Source organism: Excalfactoria chinensis, chromosome 1, assembly GCF_039878825.1.
Source record: "Excalfactoria chinensis isolate bCotChi1 chromosome 1, bCotChi1.hap2, whole genome shotgun sequence".
NCBI lineage: Eukaryota > Metazoa > Chordata > Aves > Galliformes > Phasianidae > Excalfactoria > Excalfactoria chinensis.
In genome coordinates this window covers 30,366,403-30,383,238 of record NC_092825.1, presented here as the reverse complement: position 1 = coordinate 30,383,238, position 16,836 = coordinate 30,366,403, and the positions used below count along the sequence as shown (strand labels likewise).

Genomic DNA, 16,836 nt, shown 5'->3' with positions numbered 1-16,836 from the left:
TTGGATGAGAAATATTGCTTTGTTGCATTATTGTCTGTGGCACTGAGTCTTTGTACAAAAACTTCAGGACACCCTGAGCTCACATTTAGTAGATGTTTATAAATTTTATGCAAAAGACACTTGTATGATCACATACAGATCCGCAAGTGTTCAGTGGAACATTTTTTTCTTTATGCTTTTTCCTCCTTTAAAATGACTTTCAAGTAAAAAAATCTTTAACAACAGCAATATATAAACACAACTGTGTACTTAATTATTTTTAAACGTACAAATCAAAAATTAGAAAACATTGCGTAGTAGTCATTAAATGCTATTCTGTATTATTTCTTTATTTATTAATGAAGAATCACAAACATATATACAGTCCAATCCTTTTGGTCCAAGGAAATGCCTACTGATTTCAAAGGGAATCTACAAAACAGAGATGGATGTTTTACAGCATTTATCAACAAATATTTAAGTTTTAGAACTAAAGGAGCAATTTTACTGAATGCTTACACATAGCTTTACACATTTTCATCAGAAGTACTGAGAAAAAATCCAGAATGTCACAAAATCAGCTCTACAAGAAACAACTGAATATGAATAAAATCAACATTCAGACTAAATGTTTACAGATGGGAGCCTTTAAACAAATGCAGTGAGCTACAGTTGAGTTTGCCTTACTCCATTTGCTGCTTAATCTCTTTCATCACAAAACAGGACATAGCTCAAATAGAATTTTACTCTAAATAAGGACTTAATTTATAGAACAAAATTTTGCAATTTTCTTCTCTTTCTATTCAAAGTCACAGTACACCCTTTCTCTTTGTTTTGATCTTTCTAAACACTGAGGCCCACAATTTACTCACTACCAGCTTATTAGCTACCAACTCACTGTTATTACTACTTAAATAGTTAGAATTATTATTCTAACCTGTTATTGCTGGTCTAGTTTCTTCATATACCAGACATTATTGCTAGTTTTACACATATATTATGTAATATCCATGCAAATCACAATCCCCATATCAGAGTTCAAAATGTAATGTAAAACCACAAGTACACATGAAATCACACAGTTTATAATTCTCATATCTTATTTAATTGTGATATGTATGGTTCATTGCTTTTGTAGCAATGTACATCACATACACTGACATTTTTATGATCAAGGAAAAGCATCTATAATGATTCACTGTTGCTAAACCTGCAATAGTAATTTGTTGCAGTATAATGAACGTACAGAATTTTAAATAGAAACATGATGATGGAGATAGTTGAGTGTTTTGCTTGAGTTTTCAGAATCTTCAGGACCATGAATCACATATGGCAATTTTATATCAGATTGATGGTCATTTTCATTTGTCATCCACACAAACTTGATTCCATCAGTTTTGTTTTGTTTTGAATCACCAGATGGCATTTTCCCTGCTCTAAAAACTCGTCATCTGAGTATGTAGGAGTTAGGTCTGGTTGAAGCACTGTCAGCTGAACTGAGATTCTTTATAGATCTTGAGTTTCTTACCAGAAAAAAAAAAAAAAAAAAAAAAAAAAAAAAAAAAAAAAAAAAAAAAAAAAAAAGCACATCTCAGTCTCCCTCTTTAGCTCAGAATATTCTTTCTCAAATTAGTTTCTGTAGACAAGTTAATATGCACGTACTCCGCAGGGACATTTTTTAGAGGCATTCTTTCTCATTTCCTACAAATTGATATTTAAAGTTGCACTTGAATAAAGCAATATTGACAACTTGAAATAAAATTGCATTGAAAAGTTTATCTGCTTCTAAGCTCCACTATAATTTTGCTGCTTCTATTTTGGCTATGTTCTCCAAGTTATTTATCTCCCTTTTTTTTTTTTTTTTTTTTTTTTTTTTACATGTGCAATCCATGGAAACAAAAAATAAATACATAAATAAAAAATAATAAAAAAATTAAGAAAACTATACAGTCAAGGCAAGAATTTTCTGTAAAGTACAATCATGATTTATTACCATCACATGGAATATCACTGGAAGTACCATAAAGTGATGTCTAGGCATCAAGAAGTGATTGTTTTATAATGTCTGTAACTACACTGCACACGTTTTTCACTCTGTTACTTTCCTTTGTTATGTGGGTTGATCAAAGATTTTCCTCTGTGAATTTTGGAAGAATTGTAGAATCATAGAATCACAAGGTTGGAAAGGACCTATAAGATCATCTAGTCCAACCATCCTCCCTTTACCATACCTACAGAAAACCAATAAACCATATCTCCTAGCTCCCTATCCAGACGCTTCTTGAACACTGCCAGTGATGGCGACTCCACCACCTCCCTGGGCAGGCCATTCCAATGCCTGGCCACTCTCTGAGAAAGAAAGCACCTTCTTATGTCCAGTCTAAACCTTATCAAGAAAAGACAAACAGATTTCTATATTCCTCAACTTTTTTTCCATTAATTGTTTAAGGGGATAGGGAGGGTTACTCATAAATCAATTTTGTGTGACAGTCTGAAAAAAAAAAAAAAGTATCTGGGGAGGTAAGTTAAAGCAAAAGGAATTACCATATTCAAATTTGGCTAAGGTTGCACACTGCATCATGCTTGCTCAAACATGACTCCATTATGTAAGGATTCAGTGTCCTCTCTACCTTTAAGCTCATATATACAGAATACCTTTCTGTTATCTCCTTCTATTTTTACTAACAGCAAGTGGCTGGTTTTGCTCTGAAGAGATACAGTACATCTGTTCTACATCAGGGTAGAACTATGTGAATAAACACTTTATATAATAAAGTTCCACTGCCTGTTGAAAAACATTTTTTTTTCTAATCTTTTCAGTATCTTTTTCATTATCAGTTTATATTTAATAATTCATGTAGATTTAATGAGAATAATGTAGTGAAAAAATACAAACCAAAAATACAGAAAGAAAGGTATAAGAATGCTCAGTACAAGTGTGAAAACTGTAACCATTGAGTAGTTTTGTCATTTTTTATTTTGTGGTTTGACCTAGTTACACTGTTTTAGTTTAGAGTGCTTCTGATATCATAAGAATCATGAACATGATAACAAAAATTCTGGTTTCTAAGCTATTAACTCTATTGAAATCAATGACATTTTTTAACTTTATTTTGAACTGAGTAAGAACAGAATTAGACCTTAGGGCTGTAAACTCTGATAGCAGAGGTGACAGAAAATCACCAGGTTATCTCTAAGAAATAAGCTTAATTAATATTTGTGTACAATGAGGTATAAACAGCCCCTATAAAAACTTCTAGAAGCATTAACCACTGGCAAAAAGTTGGTTGGAGGTTGGAGGGAAGGAGGGGCTTGCTGTGTATGAAAAACAATTGGAAATTACTCTTGCATTTCCTTCAGTCAGAGGAATCTAATAATTTTAATGTGCCTACAGCTAAAACCAGTCATAGCACATTGAGTTCTGAGGTTGCAAAAGACTGAAACAGAGCTACTTGTGTCTGTGAAATATACACCTACAATTCTTGCTTTAAAAGTAGTCCATCATTCTTTATTACAAAAGCCCCTGGCACGGCAGAAGAATCATGCAAGTGTTCAGCAAGGCGGAATAGCCTTCACTCTATTGCTTGGTTTCATGCACCAGGATTATGGTTTTGCTGCCCTCCCAAATCTTTATGAAAATAAGATGTATATCATGAAGAATTGTCTTGTAAGTAAAACTGATATTGCATTTATAAATTGTGTGTTACTTCAGAACACATGGAATTAATTCCCCGCCACCTATGCCTACTTCCACAGAAATAATATTCTTCTCCTCTTGCCTCAGACCCATTTGACTTGTCTTCAATTCCACTTTCTGCTCTCACTCTCTTTTACCATATCAGCTGTGAGGTTCTCGAGCTTCCTCGAAGTTGTGCTTCTGCCAAACACTTTGATTGTGCTCTTTATCACTGTCCTATCATTCCCTTATTTCAGTCCAAGTCAAATAACTTCCATCAAATTCTTCACTGTAACTCACATTTACATTCCACATACACCAATTCTAAACTCTGACCTGAGTTTCACTGATACTCCCCTTTTTAAAGTTCCTTTTCAGAAGTCTCATCTTTGAATTCTTAATTTTTTTAAGAAATGTTGGCAAAATACAAGACAATCTAATTCCAATCAAATCTAAAAATCCTGACAAGAGTCAAGTGTCACCATTCATTCACATTAATCCTTGCTATAATGATTTAGAGATAGAAAAAGTGTAAGATTATTTCTTTTTGAAAGCATTTCACACTATTTTGTCAATATATGCTACAAAATCATTAAAAAGCCGACAGCAAATATTGTGCAACTTGTGCTGGTGTATAGACTTCTCTTGCATGTAACTGGCCAACTAGTTTTGTATGAATTAACAAAGTAATCTGAAACTACCTATTACATTAAACAAAGACAAAAGGAAATAAAAAAACAGCACATTACCTGTCAGAAAGCTGCTGTCCAAGACAATTATCTGAACTTGATACATACTGAGTCTTTGTTCAGCTTGAACATTTAAAGACTCTTTGGAGACCCGATTGGCTGTTGATCACACATGATGTTTGGATGGTTTATTTTGTGTGACCAATTGCCAGGTCAACAAGCATCTCAAATTGCTGAGGCAAGAGAGGCTATCATGAAGCTCAATACTCAGACTGTGATCCCACAGAAGATCTCACTTCGTTTATGAACATTGGGGTTTCTTTCACAGTTTCTTTGTCTTTCATACAGGCCTTTTTTTATCATTGCCTGTAGAAATGCATACATTCAAAGGAGCATTTAAATGCTATATATCTGGGGACATCTGAATATAGTTTATGACAAATGCTACAGGAATTCAGCATTTATAGCGATGCTGGGTGTGAACTTGCCTTTTAAAATATAGAGCATTAATACAACTGTGTTCAACAAAATCAAATTTTATACAAAATGCTCTGATGATCATAAGCAGCAGCTTAAAAGCAAAATGCAGACACTCAGTCCAGCTAACAAGTTGCAGAAGTCTAATACTTTTCCGCATCTGAAGAAAACTGTCCAGCAATTGACCATAAATATGCAATTAATGTAGACTTTTTCAGATTGTTCCTATTATAAACATAGTAAAATTCCAAATTAGTCTTTGTAGAGTAATTAGAAACTTCTTTGAATTAATAAGCAGTACTAGTTACTATATTAATAAAAAAGCTGTATTTTGGTGACAATAATGCAGAATTTGCTTCAGAACTCCAGAATTTATTTTACATTATTCCTTAAGCTATACAAAAATTCACAATTTTTGTATAGGAAAAAGAATCTAATTATTTGCAATACTGATAAATATAAATGCATATAAATACATAAAAGGCAAGTTGTACCTTAGAACAAATCATAACTTCCCTAATGAATTCTGAGCAAAATGTATGTCTTTTTAACATCAGAACCCCTACCCTTTTAATGGCAAAAATGACATTAACTATGCTGTTGGAGAAGCAAACAATGTGTGTGTGTTCTTATAGTTGTCATTTTTCACCAGCCTCATTTATTGTGCTTGCCTTGACCCAATAAAGGCCGGAAGGGATGAAACCGCATGACCAAATGAAATGGAAAAACATTCTGTCAGCTCAGATTAAAACAACTGAAACTTCTCCTTGTCCACTGTGTAACTGATATTAAAGCCTTAAAGGTCTTAGAAGTGCATTGTTCAGGAATATCAGGCAGTCCCTCTGGCAGGTTTTTGTAAGAAAATTGCTGTTGCTTTCACAGTCCAGTACTTGGAATATTCACAGGAAAAGAAACAACTCCCACATTTTTTATTTTTATTATTGTTATTATTATTTATCTGGGGGAAATATATATATATATATATATATATATATATATATGTATAATCATATATATACATATATGATTATAATGGTGATCAGCATTTAAAAGAGCTGCGACAATCTCTCATGGAAAGTGAGATGAATTTTAGAACTCCTATAAGCACACCCAGAGTGAATACTGCTTAAAGAAAAATACCAGCCTAATCATGACAAAATATTATCATTTAATTGATCTCTGCACTGTCTGAAACTTTAATTTGAAGCTGAAATGGCTCCTCCAGGATGGAAGAAATACAGCAGAGATAATATGTAGCAGGAATAGGTAAGCCTCTAATACAGAACTGCAGGGAGGGCTCTTTGCAAAGGGTGTCTGTCCCAGTACTGAAGACAACACAGGAAGGGAACAAGTTTGCTGACATATGCACATAAGAAGAGTGAAAAAAGGAAGTAAACATGGGTTGTTGAACTCTGACTGAGAGCATGTGGTAACAACAATAGCACGTTTCCTATTATTGGGAAGAAATAGGAAGCAAGCTATTGTTTGTGCTGGACACGCTCTGTTACATTTTGACAACTTGTATGTAGTTGTGGGTGCAGCTTCTCAGTTGTGTCAGCAAAGATGTTCCCCCTGCTGTGGCCTTCAGGAGAGGCCCTTCCTTTCACAGGCTCCTGGCCCACCCGGGGAGAGCCAGAGCAGGGGAAGATAAATCAGCTGTGGCCTCAAGATTTCTGCATCCACAAACAGCAACCATAGAAAGAGAATAACAGCAGGCTAACAGCAACATATTAGAAAGTGCATCCATAATTGTCCTCTAGGGACGCTACACAGAATCAACACCAGCAAGCCTAGAACAGCACTAACTGGGCACCATGGTGGTGGATCAGAGCTGGAGCGCATCCACACACTTCAGATAGCAAACAGAAGGGCTTAAATCTGTGCCTACACTGAGGCTAACCTTCTAAATACAGGGAACTGAGCATGAAGTAGAGGGTCAGAGCTCACATTAAAGTGCACTTCTGAGTGACAGAGCTAATTGGCACAGGGCACGCAAATGGCAGGCAGCTGGCCTCCAGTTCACCATCAGCTTGAACTTCACAAAAATGAAGTTAATGCTGACCTCGTCTATTGTCTATAAAAATTTAGACATACCAGAGGCTACTACCCAACTCAGCATACAAGACTAATCTAGCAGGGTATTTTGTGACTAATAGTAGCAGTAGAATTTTAAGTATAATACACACCTAGCTCCTTGAGAACTCCTCTGAGATGGATGCCTAGATGTAGCTACTTTACTGTGCATTGCTGCCCACTCATACATAGGCACATGCTCATTAAATTTAACCACTGACACCTGGAAGAGAGCCAGGCACCAGAAACAGGCTGAGAATTTCTTCTCAGATCATAAGCTTAGACTGTAAAAATTGAGGTAGGTTCACAATAATAATTTATTTTGGATGATCACCAGAACTCCAGCTCAAGTTTGCTACTCACTAATGTCTGTTCCAGTACATCTGCTTATTAACAGACATCTAAAAAATAATCTCTTTTCCATACAGCCAAGTCATATATTTAACACTCCAGCACAATTTGTCCTTCGATCACAATCTAAGGATGTTGTTTTTATCTTGAAAGACTGCTTTCCATTAGCAGTGGCAGCAGTGCTTTAAGCTAAACAGTGATTTGGAATTTGGTCACTGTTGTATCTGTTGGCATATATATATATATTTTTTTTTTGGCTGAACATCTACAACATCTCAGATATTGGGGGAGAATCTCCTTTTCTCCTGCCTCTCCACCTACTATGTAATTTTAGCTTTTCATGTTTTAGGAAAGATGAAGGATTGTAATAAAGCCTTAAATGTATTCTCCGGTTTACAGAACATCTGTGATTCTTTCTGATTTAAAGGAGGGACTCATCACAGCCATCTTCAGACGCTGAGAGTACTAGCATCTATAAGTGTTCTCAGTATCTTCATTCCATTTATAGTCATTTATAGTCAACGGGCAAAAATAAATTTCTGAGATCTGTATCACCTTTTCACATGTCTGAATTACAGTTAAATTATGTGAAACATAAACTATATATATCCATTATATAACATAGGTAGACAGATAACCAGCTCAATTATACATATCTACGCTGCTGAGTTCTGCATTTGATCAGATTAATCCACCCCTATTTGCCCACAATGCATTTTCTTAGTATGGTATACTACATTGATGACCCAGATGCTTCTTCCTGTCCAATCTGAAGTTTTCTTGGAGTAGGAAGTGATTTTTCTGTTTATGTAACCCACAATAAAATACAAAATTGAAAAATGTATTTTCTAAATTCTAAAAAATGGTTCTTGTGATCTTCCTTGAAAGAGATCCACAACTTAACAACACAGTGTTGAAATCTGAAATTTTGCAATCTTTTCTTTATTGCTGTGAAAAATAAGTTCATTTTCGCTGAGCAATGAGTCTCCGAACAGCATGTGCTGCAATACTCATTTTGTACAGGATTTTCTTTTGCTGTGTTTGTAAAATGTGTAACTCTGAAATACTGCATTACTAACATTTTTGTGGCTATCATGGCTGTGTAGAGGAAAATTTATGGAAGATGAAGATAAACTATCTCATGCCTTATGTACATAACACAGCTAACTAATACTATCCATTTTCAAAGTAAATCTTCAAGTCTTATACAGCAAAAGCAAATCTCTAGACATCTTTTTATAAAAAGAAAACAGTGACAGATTTCATATGTGCAGTATTAATTCACAATTTACTCAACCAAATCATCACATAAACCATCCAAATTTCAATTAAAACTTGAAACGATGTTCAGTGTCTTACAGAACAATGCAGAGGGCAGCTTACCTTATGTAAAGACTGGACAGTTGCCCAGTTGCTGCAGAATTGGAAAGGCAGCATTTTCAGAGCCAATTTGTGACTGCACTGATTAAATTGCTAGTAAGGCATTAATTTTCATAAGGTATACATACTTTTCCTCATATTTTTTTTTTTTTTTCTGGAACTTTCTGAGACTATGCTTTGTAATTGCTCAATATGTAGCATTCTAAAAGTTTATAAAAATGGGTGCCATTAAATATGATTTCTTATAAATGCTGGAGTAGATGCAGCAGAATATATTTTACTCAAGGCAAAAAAAAATATATATATTTAAGGATGTTTGGATGTTCCTGATAATATAGATAAAGGATATGCATCAGGAATAGCTTACTACTAACCAGGATAATATTCACTTAAAAGAATTTTCTGTGAATTATGTAGAAAGCATTCAGGCCTGAATGATAAAGTTGGCTTAGATAACTGCATATACGCAAGAGCTTGAGTAATAAGACATGTCACAAGGCAAGAAAGTGCCTATTAAAAACAAGTTTCAGTGTGTTAGGTATGAAGAAAATGCAAATACGAAAGTTACGTTGCACATCACATTGCCTAACTTTGCGTGAACTCATATCCTTTGGGGCTGGTTCTTACTCGATTCTCCTGTAGGCACTCGTTGACAGTGGCTAGCATTTAGAACTGAATGGAAAAGACCAAAAGGAATCATGAAGAGACAAAAGTAGGAAGAGACTGAGCTGATGTCTGTGGGCATTAAGATTTTTTATCTGCCTCCAAGGTGAGGGACTGGAAAGAGGCAGTGGTAACGTCTCCCTCTCGTATACCATCCTTCAGAATAAGCCAGACATACTGATGACTTACAAGCTGCAGCAAGCACAGTGTGCGCCTGTGCACAAGTTGAAAATCTCAGGCTCAAGAAAAATATCAATAGTTTCCTTCTTGCTACCTGTAATTTGACACTGACTGCAATGGCAGTGCTGCGAAAACACATGTTCCCCACCAGTCTGCCAGCCCTTCCCAGCAGTGCCTGCTTGCTCCTTGCTGATAGCCCTATGTCCACTCTGCCTTCCAAATCTACCAGCCCCCAAGGCTGCCAGGCTTACCCTCTCAAAACACGAGCAGTTCAAGCACAAACCAGGATACAAAGTCCAAGGTGAAAAACTTGAAAATCTTGACAGCTGATCTGAGGCTTGTTTGCCACAGGAGTGACGTTTCACATTTCTCCAGTACCTCAATTTTCCCTCAGTTTTCCTCATTATCTTACATTTTGCTGTATGAACTTATACATCATCACACACAAGACAAAAAAAAAAAAAAAAAAAAAAAAATTATCTTTAAAATTATTGTTATAGCTACAGACGACTGTAACTCTATAAGGGCAGAGGTAGCAGCTGTGGTTATGTGAATAACACTTAATGCCGTAAAGAAAGTCACATGAACCCAGTAGCTAACTTTCTTGCTTTAAGAAAAAACAAAAACAAAAAAACTAGCTCATGAGGGACGAAATATACTCAAATCACTAACATATGCTTGCAATTTTTCTGTTTTACTTGGATCACTTTTAATTCTGATACCAAATTCCTTCATTTCTCTTACATGAATTATTGTGTTTGCAAACAAGTAAAAAAATAATACATTTCTATAGTCATATCAGATCATGTATGTGAGCCCAATTCTGTAGAACTCAGCATGTGTGCATAAAGCTTAGTGAGTTTTAGAAACAAAAGGGTGTTCTCCAGAGAAGACAGGATGCTGTGAAGACATTGAAAATATAAGGGAAAAGGAAAATGAACTTCAGCTGAATGGTACTATGGTGTTTTCTGGTATCTTAACTTTGAATGGTGTCAGTCTTCTGAAAGACTCCTGTTTTAATGTAATAAATATTTGTAGTTTCATAGCTATACTAAGCAAAAAAAAATATTTGTTTCCTGCCTGTAAGAAAGTCTACAGCTTTTAGGTTATGATTTACACACATAAAACTTTAAACATGTTATGTTTGTTGGAAGTACACTTGGTTTTCATCCAAATGATTAAGGGAGGCATTTAAAACAAGTAAGCAATAAGTGTAGGCATAGATTAAAGTGGCAACATGGCAGTTGTGATTGGGTACATAGTACTTCAACGCTCAAGCACAGTGAAAAAAATGTTCAGCAACTGATGTAGTTTTGTTTAAAGACAAGGAGACATACCCTGTAGTGATTAAAGGGTGCAGTGTAATTTCTTTGTACTTTGCCTAGAGGGGCAGCTGTTCTGGCAGAAGCCTTCACCCCCAAGGGATAACTCTTGGCTGCAGTTTCTACCAACGTAAAGCAGGTTTATTTTTATGGGTAGAAATACACACAAATCCTGCCAACAGAGACTCCTCAAGAGAGATACAAATTTTACGCAGCTCCCAGCTGGCCTGAATACCACTTCAGCAGCACCTTTCCCTCATAGTTCACGTTTTCACTTTCAGATTTTTCCTCTCTCAACTAATCATCCACCTTGAGTATGTCTATTTGAGAGAAATTGAACAGATTTAATGTCCACAGGTATAAGATTCAAATCACTGTACTAGTTTGCTGTGGATCTACAGCATCTGTTTTGTCTTTTTTAAAGATGGTGAACTTACCACAGCCTTTCAAAAGTCACCCTGTGGCTCACAACAGAATTGCTCAATCTGGTCTCTATTTATATTACTGTATTTTACAGTTTAAATTAAAGCCAGTGGTCTGACAGTACTGTTCATCCCTTCCCTTTGAGGCATGGAGCTTTTTTAGGTATCTTGGGTTACAATGGCTTTCCTTAAGAGCAGGGCAGAAAATGAGTCAATGTATGTCTGGACTGCCAGCGAATGAAAGCCCAGCAGCCTGATGGATTATGGCATGTACCTTTCCTGCCTTTCTCTACTTTCAAAACTTTGCATCTTTTCACTGCTGTCACCAGTCTCCTACCCCCTTTCTACAAGGAAAAAAAAAAAAAAGAAAAAAAAAAAAAGAAAAAAAAAAAGGTCTTACATAAGCCTTTTTCTCTTTCGGACAAAAGGAAAAAAAAGCAGTTTCCCTTGATTCCCTTTTGCAGCAGGAAGTAGGTAGCCCATTTCTCCTCAGCAGGACTCAGATAAACTTGTCCACCAAGTGAAGAAATAAACGACTCCCTCTGGCAAGGTCAGAGGGGCAGATGAAAACGACCCTGGGAGCATAACTCTGACCAAATACAAAAGGTTCTGTGCTCTATGGGGTTTGGTTAAATAATTCAGGTCCAGCCTTTTAGTAACATAAATGCAAACCATTCTCTTATCAACTGGGGTAACAGAAACAAACACATAAAGTTAATGAACCCAGCAGGGACTGACCAAACAGTTCAACCTCCCCTTTGGAGGAGTGAGAACACCATAAGTAACACTAGCAATTTTGCACTGAAAAACAGAATCTTCTCTGCTTTGGTAGGATAAATAAAAAGTTCCTTCATTACTGAAGTTCTTCAGTCTTTAGTGAGCTAAATTTACTGCTAACTCCTTTCTAAAAGATCATCTGTTCTGTTCTGGCAGTTCATGGGCTAAGACAAAGTAATGGCAGTAAAACACCTTAAAGCATTCAGTCCTTTTGCATTCTTACAGGGTCCAGATCTATACCTCCTCACTCTCTGGTACTGCCAGTGTGCAAATTCCCCTTCTCTGCCCTCATACCACCTTTCTCGCTTTTCTTGTAAGAAGTAGTCTTCCCTTTCTATCCATAAGTATATACTATTCCTTCTATAAACCTAGTCATAGAAATGTTCCATAGGAGTAAAAGAGATCATATGGAAAACACTTTCTTCTTTATATTTGACACTTGCAGTAGATCATCATAGGTTCTAAACCTTACTGAAACACCTGAACATCCTGAAACCTCAACTATACTGACACCTCTCTTTTCAGTGCTTTCCTATTTTGCTCATTCATTTCCTAGTATGCAGTATGTTGCATATTTCTTCCTATTATTTCCTATCAGCTGCTATTTAAATACATGAATAACATTATTTCTATTGGAAAACTATCATTTCCTCACTTACATACATTCAGTTGGCCTTATGAAAGACAAGATGCTTCTCTGAAACTACATCAGGGTGCAATATTCTCTGCATCTGCTTTCAACGCACTTATAAGCTGGGCTGTTCAGACTAAATTTGTAATTTCTGATTTTATCCTTTAAGAGAGTTGGTTAGATGAGAGGATTGATTGAGAAGTAGGATTTAAGCTCCTGTTATTAAGAGAGATAACAACCTCCTTATCTAGGACCCAGTAATACTGAAATTAATGCTCCATCCCCAGTGAAAAGTATCATTCAGTATTCTGTGAGAATTCTATTTTATTAGACTAGCATCTGTACTTTAAAAATAAACTGTTATATATCAACTAACTGCTATATTTTTCAGGAAATTGGTACAAGAAAAAGAAAGTGTTGCTGCTGAGACACACTGATGAGCAAGAGCAGGATTAAGAACATTATTTTCAATATACAGCCTTTATGCAATACTTAAATACATCTAGAAGTGCAAGCTGATTACTTAGTTAAGAAAGAACATCTTGTTACATTATCAGTGGCTTATTCTATGAGAGTCAGAAAAAGAACTTGCATTAGTTGTTAAAAGAACAGGCTTTTATATTTGATCACGTATGAACATATTTATGCAGGCTGCATAAAACAATAAGCTTTACTAATAAACAGAATTGTAGAAATAATTTATCTCTTCTTTTTTTAATATATAACAAAAATAATTAGAATTTGGAAACCTTTAGTTGAATCAACACATCCTTTTGTGTTTGGACAGTACCAGACACGGAAATGCACACATGACATATTCATTTCTTATGTCTAAGTGCCTTTTTAATAGTACAAGTGAGAGTGAGTCATCTATTCATGTGCAGATGAACTTTGCAAGCAAGCACTGCAGGGTGAGTTCACAGTGCTCTACAATCTGTAACTGGGGAGAAACTTATGGAACAAATCTATACTGCAGAGTCCATGTCTCCCTCTCCTGCAGTCACAGACTATCTTTACTCAAGGAAATCCAAAAGGTATAATCTTTAATAGATTTATGTGTTAAGTGTAATGTTAAATTAAATGTTTCTGAACATGTCTTTTTGCAAACTACTTCTAGAACTCAAGATCTCTCAAGCTAAACAATAAGATTCAATATCAAATTTTTATTTTCTAGATTTTAGTACTGAGGTTTGCGAATTATGTTTTTGATGGTTAGTTTTCCTTGTAGTATATTTATTCTTTTACTAGAATCACATTTGGAAGAAACCCTGTTATACAAGAGTGTGCCATTTTGTGATCAGATAAAACAATTCATCAACAACAAAAATATTGCTACGGCCTTCAATAAGCACACAGATAGAATAAAAGCTAAAGTCAACATTCTTTCTACTACTTTCTCAGAAGTAAGTAAGTAAATAAATAAATAAATAAATAAAGACTACTATAAACTACTGTGAAAATACGATCCATCATTCTGTTTCTGATAGCTTGAAGGTATTAGCCTTTGTGAAATTCCTCAAAATAATAACATCTCTTGCACTTCTACTCTGTTTTTGCCTCTTCAATTTGTCATTCTTCTAAGGCTATGTATTTTCCTTTACCCATGAGATCTGAAAAGCAGAAATAATAAACAAATAAAACACACTAAGGGTAAAGAATGTAAACACTTGCCAGTCTAAAGGTAACATACCTACTGGTTACTATGGAGGAGCATCATCTACTCCATATAAAAGCTATCTTACAAGTGAGGATGTAAGAGTTTCCAGTTTTAGTGTGGAAAATACAGCATAGCAGTAAGATGAGCAGAGCAGAATAGTTATTTTGATATCTCCCCCTGTTCTAATAGGTGGAAAATGCTCCCATAGAAAGAAATGAGGGGAAATGAAGGACATAGGAGAAGACATAAAAGTGTTTGTTTCGAGACAGAAATCATTTTGATAATGATTAAGAGAAATAATTTTCATTTAAACTAATCAAGCAAGTCAAAGTCAGTGATCCAAATATCTCTGGAAGCAATCAAAAGTGTGTACTCAGCCCTTAATGTATGTAAACAAAGAGCAACCCAGTGGAATTGCACTAGAGTACAGAGATGAAATACAGAACTGGAGTCACAGAAACAGGAAATGCCAATTAGCAGTACTGTTATATTCTTTTAGTGCATCTCTGAACTTAAGTGACAGAAAATGCCACAGTGTGCTTAGATGTCAGCTTTAAACGTCCTTCCCTGGTTTCTCAGACTTAAGTGAGTTTGGACATTACATTCACTAACTTCACTTACAAACCATTTTCACTGTACTAATATAGCTAAAACCAAAAGAGGTCATATATGACACTGTGCTGCATTGTTGCTACTTATGAATAAATAATTAACCTACATTGAAATAAAGCACTCTTGTATCCAGAATAACAACAGCAAAATATCTCCCTTTGGAAAACTACATCAGAAAAACATGAAAATAAAGCCCTTATGCCTCTAGACAACATAATTATATCTACAAAAGAACAAGAGCAAAGGATCTCCTTTTCCCTTATTCTTTGCAAACTCAAAATATGCTTCATGCTTTGTCACATAGGCTATTATGGCATATACTTTTCTCATTTTCTTCAAATATACAACCCAGAGGTCTCAAAATATACAAGGTTTAATCACTTTTTTGCCAAAACCTGGTGCTGTGACTTCTATTTATGGGCTACTGAGTCCCCTTATTCCCCTTTATCAGCAGTAGGAAAGAGTGGAAGAGAAGCAGCTTAATGAAAGACAAAGAGTTAGGACCCCTGTGTAACACAAGGAGCAAAGATACTCTAAATTGCTTAGAACAGAAAGGAAGTCCTCAGTTTAATACTATATAAAAATTACTATAAAGAGTACATCTTAAAAAGTATTTGGTAATTGGCTGATAGGTCCACTGTCTTCTTCAGCTTACAGCACCAATTTCCCTGTCGGTGAGGCTCTATTCTCTCCACATCCTCTGTTCTCTCCATCAGCTCCCTGAGGCACACCACTCAGCTCGCTTGAGTCTCTGTCACAGACACACTTTTTCCCAACTCTTAAATCACCCTTATTTCCAGCTGGCAGTTTATATCTCCCCATTCTCCATTTCCAACACCAGCAGAAGGCATTGCTGAGGACAAGAGTCAAGCACCCAGTTTCAAACCCAAATCCAGTCCTATTTATAGCATCATAGAATCATTAAGGTTGAAAAAGACCACAAAGATCATCTAGGCCAACTGTCAACCCACAGTCACCATGCCCACTAAATTATGTCACTCAGTGCCACATCTAAACGTTTCTTGAATACCTCCAGGGACAGTGACTCAGTGACTCAACCACCTCCCTGAACAGCACAGTAATTTCCAGCACTTGATCACTCTTACTGAGAAGAAATTTTTCCAGATATCCCACCTGAATCTCTCCTGGTGCAACAAGAGGTCATTGCCTAATGGCTCATGTTCAGATGGTTGTCAATTAACCCTTTTCCTACTTGCAGATTTTCAGCCATTCTGCTGCAAGCCTGTAGCGATGAACAGGACTGTTGGGACTGAGGTGCAGGACCCAGCACTCGGCCTTTTGAACAGCTGGCCTCAGTATATTGATCCAGCCTATCCAGATCTCTCTGGATAATAATAATTACACATTTTGCACGTATATTTCTTTTTATAGCAATGGTAAATCCTCTTTGGCTTGTTTGGGCAGGACCAGTCCGTAAACCATTGACACTTGTAGTATTGTACACCTCTAGTAGTGTACACATTTGTTTTCAGTATTTCTTGGATATGGAAAACGAGCACTGAGAAGTATAAGCCTAAAGTTGATGCAGAAACAATTTGAAATTTAATCTTTTACTGTATCATTTTTGTTTGCCCCGTAGACTACAAGTGTGCCTAAATAACTTCTTATACTTGCAAGCATGTTGCTGAGAATGAATGCTAAAAATGTACATTAAAGTTTATATTTCTTTGAAAAGAAAGACAGTTATATACTTAGGAATTATGCAGCATTGCTTTGGGACTGATTTTACTAATTTCAGTTGCATGCACCTCATGCAAAAGGCAACATTCATCATTGTACTATCACTACCATCACTGTAATGATTGCAAATGGTAAAAATTCTTTGATGTTGAATACACTTTGAACACAATTACAAGTCTTTGTTTTATATTCATTATCCCTGTGTGCCAAAATTGGGAGTGCTGCCAACAGTTTGCTTCCACAGAG

At 35.8% G+C, this 16,836-nt stretch overlaps 1 protein-coding gene across 2 annotated transcripts in view; it reads right to left on the bottom strand.

Annotated features, from left to right (window-relative positions):
- Positions 1-16,836, bottom strand: part of SLC16A7 (solute carrier family 16 member 7) — an 82,962-nt gene that overhangs the window by 61,497 nt on the left and 4,629 nt on the right. Inside the window, exon 1 of one of the 2 annotated variants that reach the window (XM_072329904.1) lies at positions 4,405-4,487. The exons of the other annotated variant lie outside the window; for it this stretch is intronic. The gene's annotated coding sequence lies outside the window, so the exon portion shown is untranslated. Of the gene's footprint in view, positions 1-4,404; positions 4,488-16,836 lie in introns of those variants that run through there. 2 annotated transcript variants of the gene reach the window in all.